The following is a 17,216-nucleotide window of genomic DNA, read 5'->3' as shown; positions in this document are numbered from 1 at the left end:
CGGGGCCCAGGATTACTCTTGGCAGCCCTGGATGGCAAATAAGAACCACTTGGCCTATCTAGTCTGCGCTAAACACATGTACACGCACACACTGACACACTCAGAGCCGTCTTAACAGCAGTGTAGGCCCCTGGGCACGGCAATGCACTGGGGCCCCTACCCACCCATCAGCGGTAGGGGTGGGGGTAGGCAACTTTGATGTCCCGCGGGGGGTAGGGGGGTTCTATCTTTCGCTCAGCATGTAGGACCTGGAGAAATAATTTCTGCTAATTACTCTTTTACTGCACAAATGGGGCGGAAAGGAGAACACTAAACTGTAGAAGGGGGCATTGGGCTGAATGAAGGGGCCATGATACATGACTTCCAGGGTGGTAGGGGGTGTTTAATACGTAGGGGAGGGGTGGTTAGTGGAGTAGGCTTAATATTCATCATTTTACGGGGGTCAGGGCAGCTTGCTTTACTGTAGATATCTCCAGTTCCTGGAAATAGATTTCTTAGCTTTAATAGGATAAAAAATACTAGAGTGTCTCACCTGTCAGGAGGTACTGGGGATTTGGGGATCAGACTTCAGTAGCCAGAGCAATCCACCAACAAAAATATAAAACTGCATATTAGGCGTGTGGAGCTGGAGCAGGGACCAGCTGTTTGAAGGCCGATATCTGTGGTTCTGGGCAAAGTGCAGACAAGCTGCCAGTGTCCTCTGAAAGGGGAGAGTCCCAGCTTTTGGATTATACCCTCATAAAAACTCTAAGTCAGACAGAACCCGAGATATCTGGCTGGGAAGAACAATTAACAGGCTTGGATGGGGACCACTGCTTTGAAGTCAGATATCTCCGGTTCCCCAGGGCCGATTTTAAAAAATCTGGTACCCCTGGAAAGAGGGGACCCTCAGCTATCAGCCTAGGGCCCTTTTACTCCTGGGGCCCTTGGGCAAGAGCCCATTGAGCCCATACGAAAAGACGGCCCTGGACACACTACGGTTAATTTTTGTCGAGAGCACACTTCCCCTTGGCAGAATGTTATTTGTACACAACTTAATTAGGCTATGAACCCTATTTGTTGATACTAGTATAATAATGATGATAATAATAATAATAATAATATTAATTAATAAATAATTATAATTATAATAAAACATTATCCACACAGCTGATTTCTGTGGTCGGTGTTTTACGCATATGATTTAGACCAATCATTATATTAGACAGTAGGTGAAAACCTTTTCTCCAATCTGCACACGCTCCAGATTATTAATAGCCTCTAGAAAGAAATAGGAGTGCACTCATAGGGAGTATATTTACTAAAGTGCCGGCTTTCACAAGTGGAGATGTTGGACATAGCAACCAATCACATTCTACTGAACATTTATCTAGCACCTTCTATCTTTTGCTCCACAATTTGCCTACAACACTGACCCATCTGCAAAAATTCCACTTTGGTGCATTATTCCATTATACCAAAATGCTTTGGAATAATAAATACGCTTACTATATAAAGTAATATAAAGTAATATAAAGCTTGTCTGGTTCCACTGACGGTATCCCAAACACTTTATCCCCAGAACATAACAGTCGTATCCCTCTTCCAAGTCTTCCAAGTCAGCTTACCGAGCATATGTAGAGCTTGACACAAAAAGTCCAATGACATGAGGTGGGAGTACACCCTACGCGTTTCATTACAAGAACTTCATCAGGGGTGAGGGTACAGTACATGTACTTTACAAATGACATCTCTTAGTCATGTTTTGGGTCTGAATTTTTTTACGAGACTTTTTCTTTCTCAGCGTGTTTAATATAATTATTACAGACATACAGCAGGTGACGAAACCGTGCCTGTACTATTTTGCATAATGATTAAACCGTGATGACTGGGAAATGTTACAGAAAAGGAACAGAACAACTCACACGGTGAGTACGGTACTGTCAGTGTGCTGAGAAGACTGCGCGGTGATAGCCAGCAAGTGACGCAATGATCAAATAGACTTTTCACCTCTATTGCTACGAACAGCTGCACGAACCTCTTTATACATTTGTGAAAGACAATTTTTTAATGCAACTGGACACAGCATTACTTGCAGTGATGGACGGCATGCTAGCCACTAGACAGCGGGGGGAAATAAATTGCCAGCTGTAATTCACCTGGAATATCAAGATCAATTGTGTGAATTTGTGCTGCCCTTTATTATTACTCTTGCAAAGCTATGATGCATTGATCACTGTTGTTACAGCTCTATTTATAGACCACAAATTCTGCCAAATGCTAATTTACAAATACAATGTGAAGTGGCCGTTCTGTGCGCAGCAAGGCGGAGAATTAGAACATTGTATCGCCGGAATGTTGCAAAAATATACTGTTCTACTGCGAAGTTTCATCTCTGCAATTACCAGCTCGGGAACTTCAGTATGGTAACTATTTAAAGAAATAGAATTTAAGAAAAACAAAGGTTTAGTAATAGAAAAGTTATTATTATTATTATTTTTTTTTTTAATGGTCACAGATGCTAAAATGCTAACCTGCGCTGCAGTGGCTCTTCACAGAGGTGGTCGCTAGGCGGGAGGGGGCAGCACGGTGGCGTTTGGCCGCTGTTATGGGGGCGCGGTCCGGCCAACGCAGGCGTGGCCGGATCGTGCAGAGGGCGGGCCGCAGCGGCTGCACTGGCCTGGAGTTACTCCACAAGTACAAAAGCATCACTGCTGTGCGATGCTTTTGTACCTTGTGCGGGGGGGGGGCAGACTGACATGCGGGGCGGACTAGCCCTGTACTGGGCGTCCCCCCGCATGTCTGGGAACATAATCGTAGCTGTACAATCAACTCGGAATGACCCCCTATATCGCTCAGGAAGGGGGGAAAATGAGCGATATGTGCCCTTATTTATCAATGAGTGATAAATTTCACCAGCCAATCCGCTCCTGTCATTTTTCAAACCCAGCCTGTGACATGGAAGTTAGGAGCAGATTGGCTGGTGCAATTTATCACTCACAGTGAAATTTATCACTCATTGATAGTATGAAGCGATCGCAAGCGCTGAGTAGGTTTGAAGCTACTCTGAAACTGCACAAAATTATTTTGCAGCCGCTCTGCGATCCTTTCGTTCGTACTTCTGCTAAGCTAAAATACATTCCCAGTGTGCGGCGGCATAGCGTTTGCGCGGCTGCTAAAAACTGCTAGCGAGCGAACAACTCGGAATGACCACCTATATCGCTAAGTGTGTATGCACTTTTACTCTCAAGCTCTCAGCATCTGCTAGGTACAGCTCTGTCATACAAGCAGGGGACGATCTACTGTGAAACTAATGAAGTTTAAGCTTCAGAGCCCCTAATCCCAGAGGGACCCAGAAGCAACTTTTTTAATTAGTGACTTTTTCAACAAAATCGATGGAGTTTTTTAAGCGTATGCCCTTAATTAAGATAATTTTAGTGATAAACATCACTCGTCTCGCTTGTGCATTTTAACACAAAAAAAATGATCAGATTTTCACCTCTTATGTACTGTATGGTTATAGCTCGTCACCAATAACACCATGACACCAGGCTTCTAGTACAGCTTTGATGTGCGTCGCTTAGTACCATGGGAGCTGCTGGGAGTTGTAGTCCAGCTCTGTGGTTTGCACTGTGTAAATAGTGTGAAACAAGTATCCGTTTTAAACTACCATTCCCGGAAGCCCACAGAACATGCATGTGCGACACTCCCAGGAATGGCGGAGCCTGAGAGGGCCCATCCTAGGAAGGAGACTGGGAGCAATGAGATGGACAAGGAGGCGTCTAATAAGGTCATTTTGCTGGCACTGAGCGGTGTGTGCTGCCTTGCAAGGACAGCAACGTCCTTTGGACCTTGTTGGGTGGTGATGTTGTTAAAATGTCGCCGGACGGGATCCAGACGGTCAATATACCGACGCCAGAATCCCAAATGGCGGTATAATGCCTGCATCACAATCCCGACGGAGCTCAAAATACAGACGCCTGGAATCCCGAACTTTCGGGGGGCTGTTGGTATTTTGATGAACGGGATGCCGTTGTTGGTATTGTGACCGCCGGCATCCAGAATCAGTTGGACGTTGCCCTATGTTGCTGGTTGCGAAGGCCCCCTATAACAGTTCAAGCTTCAGGGCCCCAAAAATGTAGGTCTGCCACTGCATACAGTATTTCCCAGTACCCTGAACTCCTGCATTGGAGTTATTGGCGTATCTATAATGGTTGCAGGGTGTGCTGGGTCCAGGAGGGTGCACACTGCACACTCTGGATCCCAGTGGCGTGCGGTGAGGTCAGTGCCTGGTGAGGCACGCCCGTTACCACCGCCGCTATGGTCGCCGCCAGTGCCCTCTACTGTACTGCCGCCCATGCCAGCTGCTAATGCCTGCTGAAGTTGCCGCCAGATAACGCCCCCACATCTAATTCCCAGTCTGATGCCGCCACCAATGCCCGCGAAGCCTGGGGAGTAGCAGCAGAGGTGCCCGGGGTTACGGAGAGCAGTGGAGCGTCTGCCTGGAAGCATGGAGGCGGGATTACAGCTGCAGGCCATTGATTGAAACAGCGGACCCTGCCCTTATACCCCGGCACACGTGCAATAATCACCCCCTCCCCTTATACCCCGGCAGTCACACAGTAATCATCCCCTCTTATACCCCAGCACATATGCAGTAATCACCCTCCCCACGGACCCTGTCCCGCAGCATTGACACCCCAGAGACCCTGTCCGACAGCACTGACACCCCACAGGCCGGACCCCGCAGCACTGACACCCCACAGGCCGGACCCTGTCCCGCAGAACAGGCACCCCACAGACCAGACCCTGTTCCGCAGCACTAACACCCCACAGGCACTCCACATAGCAGACCCTGTCCCGCAGCACTGACACCCCACACAGACCATTCCTGCAGCACTAACACACCAATGACCCCCTCCCCCGCCTCCACTTACACCCCAGCACGGTGCGCACATATGGAATATGAATGACATCATTGGGGTGCAGTATGATGTAATTGGGGCATGGCCAGAAATTTCATTTCATAAAACGTCACAGAGAAAAGGCAAATAAGAGGCAGATACAGCTGTGTTCAGGGGCAGTTGATTATGTGTGGTGTATGTTTTGCATATGTTATACCCTGTACTGTTGAATGAGGCATCACTGTATTGGACATATGTGTTATGTATCCCTATATGCACCATCATAGAGTCGTACCAACCACCAGTTCTGCTCCTGAGGACACCAATTTTAGTCCCCAGTACTAAGGGGGCTTGGCCAAGTGTAGGAGAAAATATTGTGTCCCCACTGAAAGCGCTGCTCCACCATGAAGGTGGAGCACTAACACACCAATGACCCCCCCTCCACTTACACCCCAGCACAGTGCGCTGTGTATGTGTAACCCACCAACCCCCTAGTGCCATGCCCAGCACTGCTGCGCACTGAACATGGGGTGCCCTGCTCTCTGAAATACAGAATGCAGCGCAGGGCAGGCCGTGATCAGTACACAGCAGCGCTCAGCACGGCACTGGGGGATGGTGGGTTATACACACTGTCCGGCTCTCTGGCAGCGCTGCAGACTACAGCGGCGCGGACACTAACCTGAGGAGGAGAGGAGCTGGTCTCTCCGAGTTCTGTATGTCGGACTGCGGCGCCCCCTAAGGGTGATGCCTGCCCTTATCATCACACTAATGCTGGCAGTGAGAGCGGCTACCCCGTTAGCGTCAATAAGAGGGGATCAACAGGTGCGATGGTGCAGAGGCCTCTCGGGGGTAGATGCTCGGGGTGGGCAAGCCAAGGAGTCAGTCCCAGTGAAGGTGGGCTGGACCCCAGGGAGGAAAGATCTGATCTGGTGCCCAATCATATATTCCTCAGTGGCAGGGGCGTGCTTTCATGTGGGCTGAAAGCACGCCCCTGTCACTGAGGCACTCACACTGGTGCCGCCAGTGCCGTAACTAGGCATTTTAGCTCTGTGTGCAAGAAACGGTATTGGCGCACACACACACACACACACACACACACACACACACACACACACACACCTTATGCAAAACAAGGGCATTGCGCGCCGTAGGCGCGCTCCCAAAAAATAGGGTCATGGCTTCATGGGGAAGGGGTGTGGGGCCAAAATAATACCAATTCATACTACGGTGCACAGTAGTCTCCATTATTCAAATTTCACCGCACAGTAGCGCCACTACACCAGGTAGATCCCTTTTTACACATTACGACAGACAGTGTCCCCCTTTTTACACATTACGGCAGACAGCGTCCCCCTTTTTACACATTACGGCAGACAGCTTCTCCTTTTTACACATTACGGCAGACAGCGTCCCCTTTTTACACATTACGGCAGACAGCGTCCCCTCGTTACACATTACGGCAGACAGCGTCCCCCTTTTTTACACATTACGGCAGACAGCGTCCCCCTTTTTACACATTACGGCAGACAGCGTCCCCTCGTTACACATTACGGCAGACAGCGTCCCCCTTTTTTACACATTATGGCAGACAGATTCCCCTCGTTACACATTACGGCAGACAGCGTCCCCCTTTTTACACATTACGGCAGACAGCGTACCCCTTTTTACGCATTACGGCAGACAGCGTCCCCTTTTTACACATAACAGCAGACAGCATCCCCCTTTTTACACATTACGGCAGACCGCGTCGATAGAGAAAGAGAGACAGACAGACACCATCTCTCCCCGCTGTCCTCTGTGACACTGGCTGGTGCTGCTGTGCTGTGCTGGGGCGGACTGCGGCTGGGCAGTGGAGCTGAGCGGCGCCGGCGGCTGGAGCATGCTTGCGGGTCCTCCCCGCTTTGAAGCTCCGTACAGTGGAGCTGAGGCGGCTTGCGGCTGGGGCATGTTGGCGGGTCCTCTCCGCTCCCATGCTCCGTAGTACGGAGTATGGGAGCGGGGAGGACCCGCTAACATGCCCCAGCCGCAAGCCGCCTCAGCTCAACTGTACGGAGTCCATACAGTGGAGCTGAGGTGGCTTGCTGCGCTGGGGCGGGCTGCGGCTGGGCAATGGAGCTGTACGGAGCTCTGATGCTCCATACAATGTTAAACAGGGCCGTGGCTGTGCGCTCCCCAGGGCTCTGCGCTGTGTGCGAGGCCCCTCTCGCACACACCTAGTTACGGCCCTGGGTGCCGCTTACTGTGCTTTTTTCAATGGGCTTTTTACTGCCCGTTGTTTGGCCCCACCCCCCGCTTCCAAACCTTTATTATTGGCCGCGGGAGGCACCGCTCTCGGTGCCTCCAAAACTAATTTAAGGCAGTTTCTACATTGTAGTAATGATTATAATAATATTAAGCATATACTTATGACACAGAATGTGTCATAAGTATATTTGTATTATTCTAATCATTACTGATAGGGGAAGCACTGCCTCCCCTGACTGCACGTCCCTGCTGGATCCATGCCATTATACTAAACTCTCCGGAGTCCTGCATTGGCCAGCTCTGCAGAGCAGCAGATATCACCTAAAACTAATGATATCTGGTGTTCCCAAAGTCTTACACATGTGATGTAGCCCCTGGCTCAATGCCAGCGTCTACTGCGCTGCTAGAGAAGGGTGCACAAAGTCTGCACTCTCTTATATTGCCCATTTGTAGGGCAGCACGGACAGTGTAATGGTGAGTATTACTGCCTCACAGCACTAAGGTCATGGGGTCGATTCCCACCATGGCCCTAGCTGTGTGGAGTTTGGATATTCTCCCCGTACTTGCGTGGGTTTCCTCCGGGTACTCCGGTTTCCTCCCACACTCCAAAAATATACTGATAGGTTAATTGGCTCCCAACAAAAAAAATTAACCTTGGCGTGAATGTGTGTGCATGTACATGACGGAATATAGATTGTAAGCTCCACTGGGACAGGGACTGATGTGAATGGCCAAATACAGGGGGTAATTCCAAGTTGATTATTTATTTATTATTTTACACTGCAAATTAGATTGCAGATTGAACACACCACACCCAAATCTAACTCTCTCTGCACATGTTAAATCTGCCTCCCTTGCAGTGCACATGGGGGGTCATTCCGAGTTGTTCGCTCGCAAGCTGCTTTTAGCAGCATTGCACATGCTAAGCCGCCGCCTACTGGGAGTGAATCTTAACATAGTAAAATTGCGAACGAAAGATTAGCAGTATTGTGAATAGACACTTCTTAACAGTTTCTGAGTAGCTCCAGACTTACTCGGCATCTGCGATCAGTTCAGTCAGTTTCGTTCCTGGTTTGACGTCACAAACACACCCAGCGTTCGGCCAGACACTCCTCCGTTTCTCCAGCCACTCCCGCGTTTTTCCCAGAAACGGTAGCGTTTTTTCACATAAAACGGGCTGTTTCCGCCCAGAAACACCCACTTCCTGTCAATCACATTACGATCACCAGAACGAAGAAAAAACCTCGTAATGCCATGAGTAATATACCTAACTGCATAGCAAATTTACTTGGCGCAGTCGCACTGCGGACATTGCGCATGCGCATTAGCGACTAATCGCTCCGTTGCGAGAAAAAAATAACGAGCGAACAACTCGGAATGACCCCCATGGTTTTGCCCAATTGCTAACTAAATTCCTGCTGCGATCAACTTGGAATTACCCCCACTGTCTGTAAAGCGCTGCGGAATATGTGTGCGCTATATAAATAAGTGGTAATAAATAAATAAATAATACATTTGGGGTGGTTTATTTACTCATTGGGCCTAATACTGAGTTGATCGCAGCAGCAAATTTGTTAGCAGTTGGGCAAAACCATGGGGGTCATTCCGAGTTGTTCGTTCGCTAGCGACTTTTAGCAGAAATGCAAACACAAAGCCGCCGCCCTCTGGGAGTGTATCTTAGCATAGCAGAATTGCTAACGAAAGATTAGCAGAACTACTACTAAATAATTCCATGCAGTGTCTGAGTAGCTCCAGACCTACTCCTAAATTGCGATCACCTCAGTCCGTTTAGTTCCTGGTTTGACGTCACAAACACGCCCAGCGTTCGGCCAGCCACTCCCCATTTCTCCAGCCACTCCTGCGTTTTCTGCTGGCACGCCTGCGTTTTTTAGCACACTCCGGGAAAACGCTCAGTTACCACCCAGTAACACCCACTTCCTGTCAATCATTCTCCGATCAACAGAGCGACTGAAAAGCTTTGTTCACCCGTGAGTAAAATAGCATAGTTTTGTGTAAAATTGCTTAGTGCGTGCGCCCTGCTGTGCATACGCATGCGCAGAACTGCCGGATTTTAGCCTATTAGCAATTCTGCTAAAAATAGCAGCGAGCGAACAACTCGGAATGACCACCCATGTGCACTGCAGGTGGGGCAGATGTAACATGTGCAGAGAGAGTTAGATGTGGGTGGGGTGTGTTCAAACTGAAATCTAAATTGCAGTGTAAAAATAAAGCAGCCAGTATTTACCCTGCACAGAAACAAAATAACCCACCCAAATCTAACTCTCTCTGCACATGTTACATCTGCCCCACCTGCAGTGCACATGGTTTTGCCCAATTGCTAACAAACTTGCTGCTGCGATCAACTCAGAATTACCCCCATTGTCTCCAAGGAGTAGCACATAGAAATCCCAGGAGTGATTTCTCTATGGCGTTTCACAAACTGACTAGAACTGTCCTGCACTAAGGAGCTCTAATAAGGGTAAAACAGGCCGGCTAGGAGGAAATTATGTACCATGCTTTCAAAACACAGCGAGAATAACAATGACTCAGATTGGTGTGATATGAACGGTATCTGCCAGGAGAAAGTTCTCCTTCGCTGAAATCTCGTTTGCAACACTAAATAAAAAGTTTCCAACTGTTGAATGATCAGTAACATAGCGATGGAAGTACCCTTGATTTATCTACGAGGGGTGTGCAGTAAGTTTCCAGATGCACAAAAAGTATTCTATTTACAAACAAAGTGAACATTATATTATTTCACAGTGTTCGCCAGAGAAGTTTATGGAAAGTTGCATGAGCTCAAACCACTCAGTGAAGCAGCTGGACCAGTCTGAAGCAGGTAGGTCTTCTACATACCGGATGGAGGTCTCCTCTGCAGCTTCCGGTGGCTCAAAACGAATCCACGCATCTTGCGCCTGATTTGTGGGTACATGAAGAAGTCGCAGGTAGCCAGGTCTGGACTGCACGGCGGATGACCAAGCTCCTGCATGAAGTTCGTGGGCCACAAAATCCACCACTGTCCTGGGCTTGTGGGCAGGTGCATTGTCGTGATGGAGAAGGGCAAGTTTTTGGATGGCACCTGGAAATGGCAGGCAGGCATTGGTTGGCCCTGGAATCCGCAGTGATGGTGGTACGGTAGCTACATGACCAATCTTGGCCACAGTAGTACACCATAGGATAATGCAGGGGGGTTTCCAGTTGCCTGGAAACCCCCTCCTCTTGGGAAGTGGCTCAAATTAGGACAACATTAGCAATGATATATAATATGATTACTAGAGCTGCCACCACATCATACAGTTCATGGGACAGAGCATAGTTCCTCCAGATGCCCCAGTGGTAGCAGCTTCTTCCACCAAACCGCTGTATGTGTGGATGTGAGTTCTCAATCAGTGACCTGGACCAGAGAGTAGCTACCAGTAAGAAGAGACAGGTGCCTTACCATGAGGTGGGAGAATGTGTGCTTAGAAAGTGCAGTACTGGTTCTATTATATTTGTATATTTACTTATTATTGTATCTTTAACCGTTTCCTGGCTACTTATTTATATTATTTAAATATGTTTGATACAGTCTATACCTAAGACCATCTATAGTGTTAAATATTAATGCTGTATTCCATGGTCTGCAGAGTGGGAGATTGTGGACTGCATTTGGAAACCCCCCATTAGAAATCCTGCGTTTGCCACTGTACACTTACCACATTTGGTGGCACTCCGACTATCCGGGCACAGATATCTATGAATAGGGAAACTTTAATTATGACCACGAAAACACAGAGCCTTATACCCAACAGACGGAGGGGTATATTTACTAAGGTCCCGATTTTGACCGAGATTATGTTTTTTCTTCAAAGTGTCATCTCGGGAATTTACTAAACTCAAATCACGGCAGTGATGAGGGCATTCGTATTATTTTGGAAGTCCTAGGAAAAAATTACGAATCAATACACCATCGGTCAAATACGCCAGGAATTTGGTAGAAATCGGTCATTTACTAAAAAGTGCAAATCACAAACACTGCTGACAATAGCCAAACACTGCCGTGCTAAAATACAAATCGTGAAAAAGTGCTAAAAAAAAACAGACCTGCTTTTTTTTTACCGTGTTCGGATAGGCATGCACGGATCCATGAGATCCGTGCATGTTTTTCAGTGGGAAGGGGTGGGAAAGTGTTATGTTGTTTAAAAAAAAAATGCGTGGGGTCCCCCCTCCTAAGCCAAACCAGCCTCGGGCTCTTTGAGCCGGCCCTGGTTGAAAAAATATGGGGAAAAAAATGTCAGGGGTTCCCCCATATTTAAACAACCAGCACCGGGCTCTGCGCCTGGTCCTGGTTCCAAAAATACGGGAGACAAAAAGCGTAGGGGTCCCCCGTATTTCTGAAACCAGCACCGGGCTCCACTAGCCAGAGACATAATGCCACAGCTGCCACAGCCGGGGGACACTTTTATATAGGTCCCTGCGGCCCTGGCATTACATACCCAACTAGTCACCCCTGGCCGGGGTACCCTGGAGGAGTGGGGACCCCTTCAATCAAGGGGTCCCCCCCCTCCAGCCACCCAAGGGCCAGGGGTGAAGCCCGAGGCTGTCCCCCCCATCCAAGGGCTGTGGATGGGGGGCTGATAGCCTTTGTGTCAAAAAATGAATATTGTTTTTAGTAGCAGTACTACAAGTCCCAGCAAGCCTCCCCCGCAAGCTGGTACTTGGAGAACCACAAGTACCAGCATGCGGTGGAAAACCGGGCCCGCTGGTACCTGTAGTACTACTACTAAAAAAATACCCCAATAAAAACAGAAGACACACACCTTGAAAGTAAAAGTTTAATACATACATCCACACCTCCATATACACATACTTACCTATGTTCACACGAGGGTCGGTCCTCTTCTCCATGTAGAATCCATGGTGTACCTGTTGAAAAAATTATACTCACAAAATCCAGTGTAGATGGCTCCTCTTCTTTTCTATTTGTAATCCTGGTACTTTGCAAAATAACAAAACGGACACCCGACCTCGCACTGAAAGGGGACCCATGTTTTCACATGGGACCCCTTTCCCCGAATGCCAGGAACCCCCCCTGACTTCTGTCTAAGAGGGTTCCATCAGCCAATCAGGGAGCGCCACGTTGTGGCACCCTCCTGATTGGCTGTGTGCTCCTGTAGTGTATGACAGGCAGCACACGGCAGTGTTACAATGTAGCGCCTATGCGCTCCATTGTAACCAATGGTGGGAACTTTGTGGTCAGCTGTGAGGTTACTTTCGGTCAGCCGCTGACCACAAAGTTCCCACCATTGGTTACAATGGAGCGCATAGGCGCTACATTGTAACACTGCCGTGTGCTGCCTGTCGTACACTACAGGAGCACACAGCCAATCAGGAGGGTGCCACAACGTGGCGCTCCCTGATTGCTGATGGAACCCTCTTAGACAGAAGTCAGGGGGGGTTCCTGGCATTCGGGGAAAGGGGTCCCATGTGAAAACATGGGGCCCTTTTCAGTGCATGGTCGGGTGTCCGTTTTTTTATTTTGCAAAGTACGTGGATTACAAATTGAACAGAAGAGGACCGATCTACACTGGATTATGTGAGTATAATTTTTCCAACAGGTACCCCATGGATTCTACATGGAGAAGAGGACCGACCCTCGTGTGAACATAGGTAAGTATGTGTGTATGGAGGTGTGGATGTATGTATTAAACTTTTACTTTCAAGGTGTGTGTCTTCTGTTTTTATTGGGGTATTTTTTTAGTAGTAGTACTACAGGTACCAGCGGGCCCGGTTTTCCACCGCATGCTGGTACTTGTGGTTCTCCAAGTACCAGCTTGCGGGGGAGGCTTGCTGGGACTTGTAGTACTGCTACTAAAAACAATATTCACATTTTTTGACAAAAAGGCTATCAGCCCCCCATCCGCAGCCCTTGGATGGGGGGGACAGCCTCGGGCTTCACCCCTGGTCCTTGGGTGGCTGGAGGGGGGGGTCCCCTTGATTGAAGGGGTCCCCACTCCTCCAGGGTACCCCGGCCAGGGGTGACTAGTTGGGTATGTAATGCCAGGGCCGCAGGGACCAATATAAAAGTGTCCCCCGGCTGTGGCATTATGTATCTGGCTAATGGAGCCCGGTGCTGGTTTCAGAAATACGGGGGACCCCTACGCTTTTTGTCCCCCGTATTTTTGGAACCAGGACCAGGCGCAGAGCCCGGTGCTGGTTGTTTAAATATGGGGAAATCCTGTCATTTCCCCCCCCATATTTTTTCAACCGGGGCCGGCTCAAAGAGCCCGAGGCTGGTTTGGCTTAGGAGGGGAGACCCCACGCATTTTTTTGTTTTTGTTTTAACAATGATTTTTATTTTAATAAAGGTGCACAATGAAGCCCAGCACGGATCTCACAGATCCGGCCAAGATTCATTGTGTTAAAGTCGGCAGTGTTTTACAAGTCACTCACGTAAAACACTGCAAAAAAAACCGAATGACATCGACATCGGTAAATACGAAAATGCAGAATACGACAGCTTAGTAAATTAGTCGTAATAAATTCAAAAAGTTGCAACTTTACACTTTCGATGTCATTCGTGATTGAACTTTAACCTCAATCGGGAAAATACGAATTTTAGTAAATATACCCCGGAGTTTCCACCTTTTTCTAAAAGCAGTCAATGAAATGACACATCTACTGTATGTCAATAGTTAAGTTAATTAAAGAACGTCAGCCTACTTCCCTCCTCTGTGGTTTTTGGTACATGAGGATTCCAGCTACCGGCTTGCGTTCCCTGTGTACTAAGCATCTTATTTACTTCTCGGTCTACTGTGGGAGCTGCACAAATCTCCCGTTGTAAGGGTAGATTTTAAATTAAATTCCTGCCTGCTCTGTAAAAAGAGAAATAAATGGAGGTTGGATGATTTGGCGCCTGTGTGTTTAGCACACCTCATTTTACTTTTAAAGTTAATACACCGAGCTTAGCATCATTCGCCAATTGATTCTGCCCGTCACCGGCAGTGCTGAGACACTAGGAATCGGAACAGTCCTGTCTGTTGTTTTCATCATCTTGCTCAGTCATTCACTCAACAAATTGGATAAAATTGAATATTTATACAAGCTGGATATTGGGAAAGTTACGTGTGATTATCTTGCTTCACGTCAACATCTTTCTCGATGGCTTCTTGGAAAGTCGTAAATCTGTCACAATTTATCTGTTTGTTTCCCCCACTCCATGTCTTGTGTTCGGCGCGCGCACTGCGGCTGAATACTGATCAGTACTCACGCGGGGCGCAAATTAATTGCTGTTCTGGGGATAATTGCATTGTTTTGAAGTCTGCTGTTTTAGTTTAGTGAAAGGATTGAATGGATGAGATCCGAACCTAACCTGAAACATCTCCCTTTATTCCTCAAGTATTGCATTTCATTTGCTTCCCCTTGTGTTTATTAGTTGTGACAATAAGATGTGTATTTTGCCTGGTGACTGGATTGTATTGAATCATAATCTATTATAGAGCTGAAGTGTCTGCTTTTCCGTATCTTAATGTTCGTGGGACAGAGAGCTCTCCTGGAACCAGCCGAGATTGCATTGTGACCTAAAATTAGACCATTATATTTGCAAACATAGGTTACGAAATGTCTTATTTTATTAATTTCCCAGCAATGGCTTCCCCATGGACTGACGCTGGTTTCCCTGCCAGAAACTGTCTATAGAAATATGCCACTGGAAAGGCTCAGGTTTAGCTGTTTGCTTGGGCACAGCTATAACCCCATGGTGATATTAATGAGGGGCGTTGGCGCTCATTCACAAGCCATAGGCAACTGTCTTTCCGCTGACAGTCCAAAGTATTAAATAAATATGTGGCTCTTATTTGGCCTATTAGATGCTAATATCAGTATCAGTTCCTATTCTTTATATTCCATAAACTGGAATTGGTTAAATATATTCTAACTGTCCCTGAACATGTTCCTATATAGGGTGATCTAATATTCAATATGACATTTTTTGGATTAATAAAAAAAAAAAAAAAGAGGTAAATCTTAAAAATGTAAAATGATTGTTTGCAGCGGTATAACTATCAATGATATAATACAGTTCTACTTCTTATTGGTGGTCATTCCAAGTTGTTCGCTCGCTAGCAGTTTTTAGCAGCCGTGCAAACACTATGCCGCCGCCCACTGGGAGTGTATTTTAGCTTAGCAGAAGTGCGAACGAAAGGATCGCAGAGCGGCTACAAATTTATTTTGTGCAGTTTCTGAGTAGCTCAAAACCTACTCAGCGCTTGCGATCATTTCAGACTATTCAGTTCCTGTTTTGACGTCACAAACACGCCCTGCGTTCGCCCAGCCACACCTCCGTTTTTCCTGGCACGCCTGCGTTTTTACGAACACTCCCTGAAAACGGTCAGTTGCCACCGAGAAACGCTCATTGCATGTCAATCACTCTGCGGTCAGCAGAGCGACTGAAAAGCTTTGCTAGACCCTGTGTGAAACTACATAGTTTGTTGTAATAGTACGTCGCGCGTGCGCACTGCGCCGCATACGCAGAAGTGTCATTTTTTTTGCCTCGTCGCTGCACAGCAAACGAATGCAGCTAGCGATCAACTCGGAATGACCCCCATTGTCCAGCACATAATACAGCTCCTGCTGTCCAGTATATATTACAGCTGCCATTGTCCAGCATCTCTCACCGTCCAGTATATAATATGCCTCTCACCGTCCAGTATATAATACAGCTCCCACTGTCCAGTATATACTACAGCTCCCATTGTCCAGTATATACTACAGCTCCCACTGTCAGTATACAATGCAGCTCCCACTGTCCAGTATATAATACAGCTCCCACTGTCCAGTATATCATACAGCTCCCACTGTACAGTATATAATACAGCCCCAAATGTCCAGTATATAATACAGCTCCCACTGTCCAGTATATAATACAACTCCCATTGTCCAGTATATAATACAGCTCCCACTGCCAGTATACAATACAGCGCTCAGTGTCCAGTATATAATACAGCTCCCACTGTCCAGTATATAATACAGCTGCCATTGTCCAGTATATAATACAGCTCCCACTGCCAGTATACAATACAGTGCTCATTGTCCAGTATATAATACAGCTCCCATTGACCAATATACTGTATAGTACAGCTCCCACTGTCCAGTATATAATGCAGCGCCCACTGTCCAGTTTATAATACAGCTCCCATTGTCCAGTATATAATACAGCTCCAATGTCAGTATACAATGCAGCTCCCTCTGTCCAGTATATAACACAGCTCCCACTACCAGTATACAATACAGCTCTCATTGTCCAGTATATAATACAGCTCCCATTGACCAATATACTGTATAGTACAGCTTCCACTGTCCAGTATGTAATAAAGCTCCCACTGTCCAGTATACAGTGTCGGACTGGGGCATGTAGGGCCCACCGGGGGAATGCAGTGGTAGGGGGCCTATGTTAGGGGTGTGGCCAGTCTGCAGAGGGGGTGTGGCCTGCCACCTCATTGGTTTGACTAACCATTAGAGAGTGCAACATCTGGGCCCCTTCATAAATATATACAATAAATTCAGCTGCTGCATGCATGATAATGTATCAGATTAATAACAGCAATGCACTGTAGAAAATACACCACAGTCCAGTATAAGGTGACATATGTATGATGTATAAATCAAGTGCACAGTCTGGAACCTGATCCTTAGAGCAGGAGGTGTGCCCCCAGGCAGTAGGGCCTACCGGTGGTTTCCCCTGTACCCCTGTGGGCCAGTCCAAGCCTGCCAGTATATAATACAGATCCCACTGTCCAGTACATAATACAGATCTTACTGTCCAGGTTATAATACAGCTCCCATTGTCCAGTACATAATACAGCTCCAATGTCAGTATACAATGCAGCTCCCTCTGTCCAGTATATAACACAGCTCCCACTACCAGTATACAATACAGCTCTCATTGTCCAGTATATAATACAGCTCCCATTGACCAATATACTGTATAGTACAGCTTCCACTGTCCAGTATGTAATAAAGCTCCCACTGTCCAGTATATAATACAGATCCCACTGTCCAGTACATAATACAGATCTTACTGTCCAGTACATAATACAGCTGCCACTGTCC

This window comes from Pseudophryne corroboree, chromosome 9 (assembly GCF_028390025.1).
Source record: "Pseudophryne corroboree isolate aPseCor3 chromosome 9, aPseCor3.hap2, whole genome shotgun sequence".
Lineage (NCBI taxonomy): Eukaryota > Metazoa > Chordata > Amphibia > Anura > Myobatrachidae > Pseudophryne > Pseudophryne corroboree.
Note: the sequence above shows the minus strand (reverse complement) of the source record.